The sequence below is a fragment of the Meleagris gallopavo genome, chromosome 3, assembly GCF_000146605.3.
Source record: "Meleagris gallopavo isolate NT-WF06-2002-E0010 breed Aviagen turkey brand Nicholas breeding stock chromosome 3, Turkey_5.1, whole genome shotgun sequence".
Classification (NCBI taxonomy): domain Eukaryota; kingdom Metazoa; phylum Chordata; class Aves; order Galliformes; family Phasianidae; genus Meleagris; species Meleagris gallopavo.
In genome coordinates this window covers 1-14,213 of record NC_015013.2, presented here as the reverse complement: position 1 = coordinate 14,213, position 14,213 = coordinate 1, and positions in this window count along the sequence as shown.

Genomic DNA, 14,213 nt, shown 5'->3' with positions numbered 1-14,213 from the left:
AGACTGGAAATACGTATCTGACTGAGCACTTGTTATCTTATTGATATGATAGAGAAAAAAGATGACTATGTAATCGTATGCTAAACAACTTTCACAACAGCGTTTTCCTCATGAGGAGATGACACAAGATATGTATCTGACTATCAGATACATAAGGAAAATTCAAGGTTGCTATTAATCTTACAAGACAGTCAGCCACTTGAAACTATGGTAGTTATATTAAGGCACAGTCTTACCTATGGTCATGAAATAACACAATTCTCTGACTTTTTTTACAGTATTCTTTTTACTGTTTTCACTTCCCGTTGTTTATCCATGTTGTAATTTTGTGTATTTATTTTAGGAAAATGTACAGGTGAAAAGTAAAGTAGTTACATGTAATTAAACTAAAATATCTGCCAATCTTAATTAAATTTCTTGTTGTAGATTCAGTCAAAGGCATTATATATATGAAGCCCTTAACCTTATGTTCACGATTTTGCTCAGCTTCATTACTTATGTAGAACAATCAGCAACCACTTACGGATCACACAGTGATTTGCCTTAAACTGATCTATTTTAGTTAACTTTGTGCTGTAGTGTGGAAACCTTCTCTAAAACAGTCTTTCAATAGGTAGCAGGATGCTTTAAGCAGTCTCCTCAAAACAAAGGACTGTTTGCATGTGAAATGTTTGTTCACAATATGTGTATCTGCTGCAATGCAGGCTCTTCGGGAGTTACAGGTTTTGCACCTCCTCTCATGGTTGCTCACAGAACAATTTCTCACTCCTTTGCCTTCTTTTAGGCATGCCATGCCCTACAGATGCATTTTGCCCTGTTACATGTCCCATTTGCAGTGGTTCGGGTGACAACACTCCCTAAAGACTGTTGCTGTTGCAAAGGGATTTGACTACCATCAATCCACTCTCTACCCACACTGCACAAAAATCGCATCTCATCTGAGGAAATAATTACTTTTATCTAACTAAATATCTTCACTAATTGGGAAAAAAAAAAATCCAAAGAAATTAAAGAAAATAGCTTTATCTTATTACATGAATTTTATTCATGTCCGATAGGGGAAAGAGAAAGAAAAAAATGTGTAGAACTATAAATACAATGAATCCACTAAGATAATTTACCGGTATTGTGTTTCTATATATTAGATTTTCTTAATGCAATAATTCTTATAAATATTCTTCAAGGGACTTTTACTAATCTTTCTTCAAACTAAAGAATGACCCACATCCTAACCAAGAATTTTATCCAGTTAAATCAGTTATGAAGCTTCAAAACTGGAGTAATACATATTGCAATCCTTTTTTTCCTCTCTCTTTGTAGTTCTCACTGTTAAAACTTCAAAGACTCGGTTTGCTTAGATATTTTTATATCCATCTGGAAAGATTACGCACTGTGCTCAGATTTAATTTTTGTTGTCATTTGAACATTAAGGTTTTACTCATATTGAGCAATGAAATGTCTTTCTTTGTCAATCTTTCTCTCTGGAGACTAAGACATCCTGAGAAATTTGTTCTGGTTTTATTAAGAGCCGTTGACGTGACTGGTCACTAATGGTGTTCCTCAGGCGTCAGTACTGGGGCCAGCCCTGTTCAATATCTTTATCGGTAAGCTGGGTGAGGAGATTGAGCATACTCTCAATAAGTTTACAGATGACACCAAGTTGGCAGGAAGTATCAATCTGCCATCAGATTATCATCACTTATTACTCTGTGATTTTATATTCATACTGCTCTGTTTAATAAATACTTGAATAAATAAGTAAACAAAACAATGTTATGATCATAACTTAAATATTAATGAACCATGTATCTTAGGTATATTTATTACTTTAATTATAACATAGCTTGTAAGTTTCTCCTTTCATAGTTTTTGCTAGATTTACTCCAGATATGTTTGCTTTTGAACAGTTACACATTATCCATGATTCACAATTTTAGTCTTAAAACGTGATGTTCATTCTAAGATGGCATAAACTTTGTTATCAGCTTATATATATATATTACTATCACCTATCATTATTCCCATCCCCCATCCCTTTAAATTAATTGTTAAAGAAGTAGTTTCTTTAAAATGATAAATAACCTATAACGGCTTAAAAAATTATCTTTTCTTGGAACTCAAGATGTCTGTAAAGGATCAACAGAAAGCACCTTCTGACTTTCTGGAGTGAGCTTGTTGTGCCTCAAAACCTTGCAACACAAGTCCATCACCATACAACCAGTTAAAGGCTGATATCAGCAAGTAGGTTATCCCATCCTCTAATGGGCTTACCCTTCTTATAAGAAAGTTTTGGCTACAAACTTATTTCTGACAAACTAATTATTGTGAACTGATTTGTTTATGACCTTGGGACTGTGCATCTGCAAACCTATGAGCTTGTGTCTCAGCTGTGAAGAAACTGTCCTGGGAGTTCCAGCAATTCAAAGATTAGGCACTTGTTCATATCAGTACCTCAGCTATTAGTGGTAATCATTCCTCTGCTTGAGAAAGGGGAAAATTGGGTACACACCATGTGCTATCCTGTGGTTTTACCTACGTAACCATGAAGAGAATATGATAAAGTGGGATAGAAAATCCTTCTTGACCCTAGAGGCACAGGTACATGAGTTGCAGGAAAAAACAATTGGAAAAGGGAGTACTTCAAGAAAAATGATCCCTTCAGTTTCCAGTGAGCAGTCTTCAGGATTAAGTAGACGGTTCGATACTACTTTTGAGATTGATAACTGGACTTTTGGTTTCTGTTCTCGAGGAGTTAATGACAAATATGGTGGCCAGTTCCAGAGGGGCCCTGCATCCAGCCATGTGGAGAAAAGGCACAATCAGATTTATTGGACTGTGACATCAGAGCTGTATTCTAATGCCATTAAGCTATAAAGGGGCAGAACGTATCTGTATTTCTGGAGTGCCAGGGGGTCTTAAGCACTAACTGTACTGGAAGCCAAAGTGAAAATGAGTGGCAAAAGCACTCTATTGCAAATGGCCTAGACATTCAATGCATCTTCAGTACAGATTACCTCAGGAAAGGGCTCTTCAAGGACCCAAAAGGGTACTGGTAGGCTCTTGGTATAGTTGTTTTGGAGATGGAGAACTTTAAGTAGCTGTCTATCTTGCCCAGTCTCTCAGAGGTCCCTTCTGTTGTGGGGTTGCTAAACATAGAAGAACAGCATGTGCCAATTGCTACAACTGTGCAAGTGGCTTTCTTGCAAGACATCAACTCGTACTTCAGTATGAACTGGAGTCAAAGGCAGCCAAGTGGTATGGCACAACTGATACTGTCAGTGCATTTTTCTCAATCTCTTTGGCAGCATAGTGCAGGCCAAAGTTTGCACTGGAACAGAGGGAAACATCTGAACACCTGATGCAATACAGTGATGATATCATCACGTGGACAACACAGCAGAAGAAGTTTTTGAGAACAGGAAGAAAATAACTTGAACACTTTTGGAAGCCAGTTTTTGTCATAAAGCAAAGCAAGATTAAGAAGCCTGCACAGGAAATTCAATTCCTAGAAATAAAATGGATGAATGTCATCAGATTCCCATGGATGTGATCAACAAAATGACATAGGATACATAGGTCAGTCTGAAAGTAATGCTTCCTATATATACTTCCATGGAAACTACAACAGATGCAAAGAGCACAATAACCCTATCTAATAGATCACATTCTCAGCTAGAAAACACTGCTTTTCAATATGATCACCACCATTAACTCTGTGAATTCAGGTGAGTTATGATTGATGTCCTGTCCCTGGAGACTTTCAAGGTGAGGCTGGATCAGGCCCTGGGCAACTTGATTGAGCTGAGCATATCCCAGCACATTGCAGGGGAGTTGCACTAGATGACCTTTAAAGTTGCCTTCCAACTCTAAGGATTCTATGATTTTCTATTTCAGTCTGCTCCTCTGCTGCCATGTCACATGGCAACAAAATTTAATGGAATATTGTCATTTATATTCAACCTCTACCGCCATACTATCAACATCTGACTCTGACATTGTGGACCAATATATAGAAGATGTTACTTTTGAAGCAACCCTGGTATGTCTTTACCAAGTAGCAAAAAGGAAACACAAGCTTTCCTAGGTGTCACAGGGTTTTGGAGAATGTATATTCTGAATTACAGTCTGATTGTAAACCCTCTATATCAAGCGACCAAGAACAAGAACAATTTCACATGGAATCCTGAGGAACAAGACTTCTAACAAATTTAACAGGAAATAATTCATGCATTACCATGAAATACTCGGACCAGTGGAAGCAGGGTAAGATGTTACAAATATGCTTTATGCTGCAGCTAGGGAGAATGGTCCTACCTACAGGGTTTGGCAGAAAGCCCCTGGGCAGACTTGAGTTTGATCCTTAGGATGTTGGAGTCAGTGATATAGAGGATAGGAAGCCTGCTACACTCCAACTGGAAAAGAGGTACTGGCAATCTATGAAGGAGTCTGAGCTGCTTTGGAAGTGGTTGATACTGATGCACCAGCTCCTCTTATCACTCTGACTGCCTGTGCTGGGTTGAATGTTCAAAGGGAGGGTCCTCTCTACATGTTATACGGCTCATGCTACTTGGAGTAAGTGGATTGCACTGATCGTGCAACAACCTTGAATAAGAAACCCTAGTAGTCCAGGAATCTTGGAAGTGGTTGTAAAATGATTCAAAAGCAAAGATTTTGTAATGTCATCAGAAGAGGAGGAGATGAGTGTTGAAGAGATCCCAATGGAAATTAAGTTACCAGAGAATGAGAAGCAATATGATTTGTTTACTGTTCTATTGTAGGAAAGCACTGGAGGAGGAAGGCAGCTGCCTGGAGCACTGCACAAGTTGCAGAAATTTCAGAAAAAGAAAGTGAATCGAGACAATTTGCAGAAGTGAAGGTCATCCAGCTGGCTTCAGATGTCACTGAAAGAGAGAAGTGACCAGTACCGTACCTCTGCACTGACTCCTGGGTGGTGACAAATGCTCCTTGAGAGTGGTTACTACATTGGAAGCATAACAACTAGCAACACAGAGGCAAGCTCATCTGGGCTGTTGGAAAGATATTACTGTCTAGATACAGAACACATCTGTAAAAGTACATCACATAGATGCCCATACGGAGCCCTTTTGTTGTGGGCCAAATAATAATAAAGGAGACATCATTTCCAAAGCAGCTATCATAGAATGGAATGGAAATTTTCATGAGAAATGACAAGAAATCTAGGGAGAAAAGACATGACTTTAAGAACATTTCAGAATCATGTCTACTGTCTGGTATTTCCAGAGAGTTCTCTAGTTCTGCTTTTTTCTGTTGATGTAACATTCACAGTGTTTTCTGATGACAAGAGAAGGATCACGGAATTTTACAGAATATTGATTTGCTTTACTGCAGTTCATTACAGCTGAGTGCACTGTCTTCAGAAAAAACCTTATCAAATTAATACTGCCCCTTTTTCTGTTTGTTTCTGACTATACTTGATTTTCTTAAATTTTTTGCTAAAAAATCATGTTTAAATAAAAAAAATAAAAAGGAAAGACTACTAGCTTCATATGGATATTATCTAGTTCTACTCAGGTGCTTTTACTTTCTTTTCGTTTGTCTAATGATCTAAAGTAGGAAGACAGTATATTATATGTTCTGATGTTCTTGATTCTTTAGTAAGTCAAAGTAGTAAGAATAATGAAGGAAGTAAATAAAAACGTATTTTTAAAATGTTCAAATAAAGAGAAAAGATGTGAAGGAAACAAAAAGAGAAGATGCCAAGAACAACCATAAAAGGAAAGAAAAATGTACAGGTTTTGTGGGAATACAAGAAAGATTGAAAGAGCAGAAGCTGAGGAGCAAGATAAATGGCATGAGAAAGCAAGGCTGAGAAGCAAGGACACCTCCAGAAGGAGAGAAAAACAAAGTCAAGTAAGCTGCATTATTGCTCGTGATGGCTGTGTGATAGTGACCCCAACTGGAGGAAGAACGCATGGCTAGGAATCACTCATGACTGATTGGATAAGCGCCTGCATGCACATTTAAGGAGTGTTTGTGGAACTATTTGTTGACATGAAAAGGTAGGTGGGAAAGTAACAAGAGAAAACTTGTGAATGCATGTAAGGGATGTTACAACCTGTAATAAGCGATTTGGATCATTCATATCTGTGTCCATGCCTCAAACACTGCAAAGTTTGACCTCAGTTATATATCATTTTATTTAATTTACCCAGAGGAAATTAGATGCATGTAATTGTTGCTTCCTAATTCAGTTGGAGAACAAGTATAAATGCCATCAAAGTCCACCCACAAATGTTCTCATTTGAACTTCTGAAGTAAGCTGTTGTACATGGAACAATGAGCTAAGTCTGTTCTTCCACTGGTGGGTCTTACATATTCGCTACTGTTGAACTGATTCAATGAACTGTGTCAACTTAACAAACCATGCCTTTAATCTTCCTTCTTCATAAGATCTAGCTATTTTCTTGTTCAGTTCTTATGGGCAGACAGTATCCTGTCTTAAACTAGCACAGAGATCCATCATTCCTTTTCCTACTAATATTCCACTTATAAGCAAAAAATCAACTCTTGGATAATAAATAAATACAAGTACTCAGCTTTAAAATAAGTTTACAATTTTAAAAAGATTACAAACCAGATTTTAGAAGTCCTTTAGGCATTTGTATAGTAGAAACAAGACATACAAAAACACACACAACTATTCTTTCCATAACTTTCCATAATATTCTAAGGAATACATGTCCACGGAGTTGGAAAGCAGTACACAAGGCTTAGTCAGAATCTAATCTCATGGAGAAGATCATGAAGGTCAAAAGACATTCAACGAGTATATTCTGAAATAACACTGACAGGATCCTGACTGAGGATCATGGGTATGATCCTCAAAAAAACCTACCGTTAGTTTAAAACAAAAGAGACTAATTTTGTACAAAAATAATTTCTTAAACATTCTACTGTTCATACATCATTATATAAGCTTAGCAGTCCCTGAAGGTAGCCTGGAGATTTAGCTAAAACAGCAGGGAAGGAAAATTGATACTGCTACCAAACTACTCCCTCTACCTATACAGAAGAAAGAGTCATTAAATTTTGTTATTATTCTGATTAGTAGGCTGCTGTATTTCCCACAATGTTCTCATAACAGCTCTCGAGTGTTTGCTGAAAATTGCCTTACCTTCTACTTGTATGTTTTACTTATAATGTTCTTTAAACTAAATTAACATATCCATATGTAAGCATTCTAATACAGTACTCAGTGTTCAAGACCATTAAGTCCTAGCATAATCACAGTCAGATTTTCAAAACTTTTTACAGAAAATGAATAAAATTCATTGAAAAAAAATAGCTTGCATGATTAGCAGCATCTCTATCTATATAAATAGGCCTTTTTCAGGTCTTTCAAAAACAAATAACAAAGGAATACCTTGGAAAAGCAGTATGAAATTCACAGTGTGCTGCTTAGCCTTTGTACAACTTAAAAATGAATTTTATTTAATCAGTGCAGTCTCCCTTTCTATGATTCTTAAGACACTTTGATTCATATTTGGAAATACCTTACTTCAACAAATATAGAGAAGGCTGGGGTACTCAAGGAGTCCTTTGCCCCAGTCTTCACTGTCAGTCAGGCTTCCCACACCTCTTATGTCCCTGAACTTGCAGGGATCAAGGGAGTGTAATTCTTTTCACTGCAAGAGCAGAACAAGTCTGAGATTGCCTCATGAGGCTGAATATATATAAATCTATGGGACCAGACAACTTGCACCCCAAGGTCCTGAAGTAACTGGCTGATGTGCTTGTCAAGATGCTCTCCATCATATTTGAAAAATTATGGCTGTCAGATGAAGTCCCTGGTAACTGGAAAAAGGGAAACTTCACTCCAATTTTCAAGAAATGAGGCCTGTAACTAGCAGTGCTCTCCAGGATTTGGTAATGGGTCTGATCTTGTTCAACATCTTCATCAGCAACCTGGATGAAGAGATAGAGTCCAGAGTCCACTCTCAGCAAGTTTGCTGATAATACAAAGCTAGGAGGATTGGCTGACATACCTGAAGGCTGTGCTACCATTTAACACAACCTGGACAGATAGAAGAATTGGGCTGGAGGAACCTGATGAGGTTTAATAAGAGGAAGTGTAGAGTCATGTACCTGGGAAGGAATAATCACATGCATCTGTACAGGTTAGGGGATGACCTGCTGGAGAGGAACTCTGTGGAGAAAGACCTGGGGTTCTTGGTGGACAACAGGTTGGCCATGAGCTACTAGTGTTCAAGAAGGCCTGTGTTATCCTGCATTAAAAATACCATGGTCAGCAGGTCAAGGGAAGTGATCCTCCCCCTCTACTCAGCCCTGGTGAGTATACACTTAGACTACTGTGTCCAGCTCTAGGCTCCCCAGTTCAAAAAAGAGATCCTTGTAGGATCTCCTACAAGGAGTCCAGCAGAGGGCCACAAGGATGATAAATGCCCTGGAGCACCTCCAATATGAGAAAAGGCTAAATAACTTGGATCAGTTCAGCCTGGGGAAAAGAACAGTGAGAAGTGATCTGATTAATGATTATAAATATCTAAATGGAGGTGGGAGGCAAATGAATGAGCCAGGCTTTTCAGGTGGTGTGTAGTGATAGAACAAGGAGTAATGACCTAAAACTAGAGCATAGGAAGTTCTGTACTAACATGCAGATGATCTTCTATATGGTAAGGGTGAAGGAGCGCTGGATCAGATTGCCCAGAAGTTGTGAAGTCACCTTCTATGGAGATACTCTAAACCTGGCAAGACACCTACCTGTGCGACCTGGTGTAGAATACATGCTTTAGCAGGGGAGTTGGACTCCATCTCTTGAGATCCATTCCAACCCTTGTGATTCTGTGAAAGATAGAAAGAAAGACTCGGTAAAACAGAAATCAGTGAGCTTCATGTCTGTGCGTGGAAAGATCATGGATCAGATTCTCCTGCCTCATGTTAAGGCACATGCATGTGAGGAAGTGATCCGTGACTGCTAACATGGATTTTTCTGCTAAATTCTTGATTTCTTCCCTACTATCAAGAACCATAGACACATTCTTAAAATTAAAGCAAAACTTATATAATCATCTTACCCTAGAAATTACACTATATTTTTTTCATTAAAATACAGTACAATACAACCTGCAGTGAGTTTCCAACTGATAACAACCTGCTTTCTTCCAACAGAAAAACAACATAATAATTACAATCCAATAGTAAATCTTATCTAACTATTGCTCTTTAAATATTCTTTAAAATTTTCAGAGCAGTAATTTCTTATTTTCTATAGACACCAAGAGATTAAACAGGTCATTTATGTAATCTGGGGCAAAATTTCACAGTATTATTTTTCCTTTAGCCAGAGATTTCATAGTATTACCTTTCCCTTAACCAGAGATAACTATTAATCCTCTTAGAGTACTGATGTACTGATATCATCTTGATTTTCCTCATGACTCAATCAATACTATGTTATTTTTTACTTTATTTACTTTTCTACATCAATCAAACCTACAAGCAGAAACAACAACAACAACAAAACCTGCAACACTGACAATGAACTATTACTTCGGGAAAATATTTCCAAGATGGCTAGTATGGTCTCTTCTGGAGGTACTAAACACTTCTATCTGCCTTCTTCCACAGTTTATTCTCAATGTCTTATTTATGATACCAGTGTGACACACCAAACCCCTAAGAATAAACTAGCAAATGTTTTTAAAATAATGGAGAGAAAATTTCAGTAAAGAAAATTAGATTTTGCTACTAATCTAATGATAACAAAAATTGAAAGAGATTACATTATTTGCATAGGCTGCTATTTTATTATATTGACCCACAATATAGTGACAGAATGTCAGACGTGGATGTTGGTGTCATGACAGTAAAGGCTGAATCTTCCCAACAGTATTCCATCACATTTTGTCGCTATGCAACAGATGGCAACAGAGGGCCAGTCTAAGAAAGTGATATCTGACATGAAAGGGCAAGAAAAGTTGTGTCGTTGAATTCCTCCATGAGGAAAAAATTGCACACATTGACACTCATGGCACTGAGGCCAAACAGTGAATATCAGCACAGTTAGTCTGTGCATGGTTCACTTCATCAGTGGCAACATCCCTGCTGGTACAGATGTTTTTGAGCATGGTATGCAGGCTCTTGTTCATCACTGTCAAAAATGCATAGCTAATGTTAGTGACTATGTTGAAAAAGAGTGTTTTGTAGATGATAATTTTTCTCCTACAAATGTTATTGTGCTCTCTGTAACTATTGTAGCTTCCACGGAAATAAATAAGAGGTATTAATTTTGAAGCTACCTACATATAACACCCAGCGGGAGGAATGAATTCTGGATTTAAAGAGAGTAATGGTCATTAACATGCTATCAATATCCAAGTTAAAAATAAATGGAGTTAAGAAATCAAAATATCACGCTGATGTTTGTATGTATGAAAGGCTGGCTAATAATTTTGCCTGCACTGCACACATGACACTAAGATCTCTCCATTTTGGTAGAAGCCATTAGGAAAGCACAATGATTCTCAGTATCCTTCATGATCCTTGTGACATAGCTCTTTGAAAATCAGTACTGCAACTTTTTCTAAAATGTAATTCTGTAACATGACAGAGATTTATTTCTATTTAAGCACAAAATGAAGTCATGCTTCACTCCGTCTTCTTTTCTGTTGTCCTAATAAATGTCATAGCTTGGGGGTTTTGAAATACATTGTGTAACAGGCCATACAAATTTAGATCAATCTAGTGTTAAATAATAGTAAGTCCACTGGAAGTTATTTACTCATTCTCAATAAAACTCTAAGGAGGAAAGCCCCCGAGTCCCCAAGAGAGCATTCCATCTTCAGGGCTGTAGTCAGCTTTGTCCTGAATTTACTCTTCTGCCTCTGTTTGGAACGTACATGGTCTTTCACTGTACCCTATAAATTCCCATGACTTGCCTCACCCAATTTTCTACCATAAAGGCAATGATTTCATTGCAGATTTAGGCTATTCACATCCACTGAGGACCTGCATCTCAGTGGAGGGGGGAGGAGAAAGAACTCACAAATGTTAGCATCTGAAGATGCCATATTCTGCACCATTGGAATAGGCATAGCTTATTGCAAATTGTCTATCAGCAGATCTCTTCCTTTGGCAATAAAATATAAAAGCAGTCCCATTCCACACAACAATAAACAGTTCAAGAGAAATAACAAATAACAACAGCCCCAGGTTTCTGTATAAAAACCTACCTTTAGAATTATTCACATTTCTTTACCCATAAATTTCATTTCTGGAGAGGAGAAGTGTCATTGTCCTTAACACAAAAATAAATGAAATATGTTTGTCACAAATATCCAGATATTTACAATATAGCTGAGAGGAAAGCTTTTACTGGTGCATGTGTTAGTGTGCATGAGTGGTTAGCAGGGCAGACTGAATATCTGTGATCCAAAATAGTGAATGAGTATATCCGGCAGTCTCATAATTAAAGCAAAATTCTAGGTTTATGTAACACCTGAAGAACAACAGAAAAACAAATTTTTCATGGTCTTGATGCAGATATATAGTTTCTATGGTTATAGCATGAGGATTGTCGTTGGAATGCACTTTATGAGTAGCATTTGCTTTTATTGTTAGAAGACAATACTGTTGTGATCACAGAACTTTTTAAAAAGTGGAAATTAATATTGGGTTTTCAGGTCAACATAACTACTTATCAGTGCACAGCCTCAAGAATAACATATTGCCTGTGGGTCAGTGAGAATTACTGAAGAGATTTCACTCATCAAAATATGCTTGGAAATTGGCACAACAACATGCTGTACAAGACAGATGCATTTCAATAGGATGTTTCTTTATTTTCAACCAGCCAAAATGAAAGCCAGTCTTCATTCTTGTTTAAATTAACAGGATGGTTAGAGAATGTAACAATCCAATTGACTCCTGAGATTCACAAACAATATATCCCCAGGGCACAATTCACCCTCTGTCCCAAAATGATGGATCTCAGCTGAAAGATTTCTGGGATGTCCACCAATGAAAACTGAAATTCTTCAGAAATAGGCACAATTCTTTCTTTGTCTCCTGGTCGTACTCGCTATGACTCTATTTTCTCCCCCATCTCCCACATCCATGGGGAAAAAAAGAGATTTAGTTGTACTTGCTGAAACTGCTCTAGTATCAATTATTGTTACTGCAACAGATTTTCTTTTATGCTGTGGCACCTTGTCATCTGCCTCATTTAACCTGAACGAGTTTGGGCAGGTACAACTCCATGGAGCACAGTTAAAATATGTAATAGAAAAAATTGTGTAGCTAGCTATGTGTTAGTTCTTTCATAATTGAATTAAAGCTGAGGAAAACTCCTGTGAGCAGCTAGCTGCGGTATGAAGCTGAGTATCTTGCTTTTATATTTCATTGTTTTGTACTGTACTGCCAGGAAACTATTTTTAGACCTGCTCTGCAATTACACAGTTGTTGCTTGTATCTTGTCTAGAGGAAGTAAGGTTGCCCTACTGAGACTTTACTCTTCCTTCCAGAGCGAACTAAAATCCATTCAGTTTAAATACACACTGTAAACTCTGCACAAGAGTCACTGTGATGGAAATATTGTATAGTTATATGTAACAAGATATCCATCTGGGAAAGTGAGATAGATATATTGCAAATTATTGTCTCATTTGCCCCCTAAAGTCATTTTCTCTGTGCTTATTGTTTGAAAGTTAATTTTGCTGGCTACCTACACAGCTCACCTACAACATCACATTAACAAATAGCTTGTGAATAGTAGCAAAGGCATTGAACAAGATCCTGTATAACTCAAGAACAACCCAAACAAATATTTCTACACACAAGGGATTATTTTTCAAACATCATCGCACATATTAAGGTGGGACGAGGACAGAGAAAAATACTAATTTAATATGTGTCTCCTAAATACAGACAGATGCACATATTCCTATAATAAAATATTATTATGTAATTATTATGTAACATACATACATATGCACATAAGCATTAACTTGTAAAATCAACAACGCATAGTCAGGGTGCCTTATCTTTCCTCCATTCTTATAAATAACAGGTTCAGATTAATATTATTTAACCATCAGCTTTTGTAACTAATGCTAAAACAGAGAACTGAAGATAGAAAATATAAGAATGGAGGAATAGGAAAGATTGTCCTGTAAATTAATAGCAACCTTGAATTTTCCTTATGTATCTGATAGTCAGATACATATCTTGTGTCATCTCCTCATGAGGAAAACGCTGTTGTGAAAGTTGTTTAGCATACGATTACATAGTCATCTTTTTTCTCTAACATATCAATAAGATAACAAGTGCTCAGTCAGATACGTATTTCCAGTCTTAATATTTTACAGAAAGACAGATGGAAATGAGTGGAGGCATTAAATACAAATAGTACCTGTTAAAGAAAACACTTACTCAAACGATGGTGAAGCAGACAACATCAAGTTGGAAGGCAGTGTTGACCTGCCGGAGGGGAGAAAGGCACTGCAGAGGGACCTGGATAGACTGGATTGATGGGCCAAGGAAAACTGGGTGAGTTTCAAGAGGGCCAAGTGTGGGATCCTGCATTTCGATCACAATAACCCAGGCAAGCCTACAGGCTTGGGGAGGAGTGGTTGGAAAACTGCCTGATGGAAAGGGATCTTGGTGTACTGATGGACATTCAGCTGAATATGAGCCAGCAGTGTGCCCAGGTGGCCAAGAAGGCCAATGGCATCCTGGCTTGAATCAGGAATGGAGTGGTGAGCAGGACTAGGGAAGTCATCCTGCCTCTGGACTTGGCACTGGTGAGGCCTCAGCTCAAGTACTGTGTTGAGTTTTGGGCACCTCAGTACAGAAAGGACATGGAGGTGCTGGAGCAGGTCCAAAGAAGGGCAAGAAGGCTTGTGAAGGGCTTGGAGAATATGGCCTGCAAGAAGAGACTGAAGGAACTGGGGCTGTTTAGTCTGGGGAAAAGGAGACTGAGTGAAGACCTTATTCCTCTCTTTCAACATCTGAAATGTGATCACAGTGAGAGCAAGTGTTGGCCTCCTCTCACTGGTGACAGGATGAGGGGAAATGACCTTGAGTTGCACCAGGGAAGGTTTAGGTTGGATATTGGGAAAAACTTCTTTACAGAAAGGGTTGTTAAGCACTCGAAGAGGCTTCAGAGGGAGGTGGTTGAGTCACCATCCTTGAATGTGTTTAAAAACTGTTTG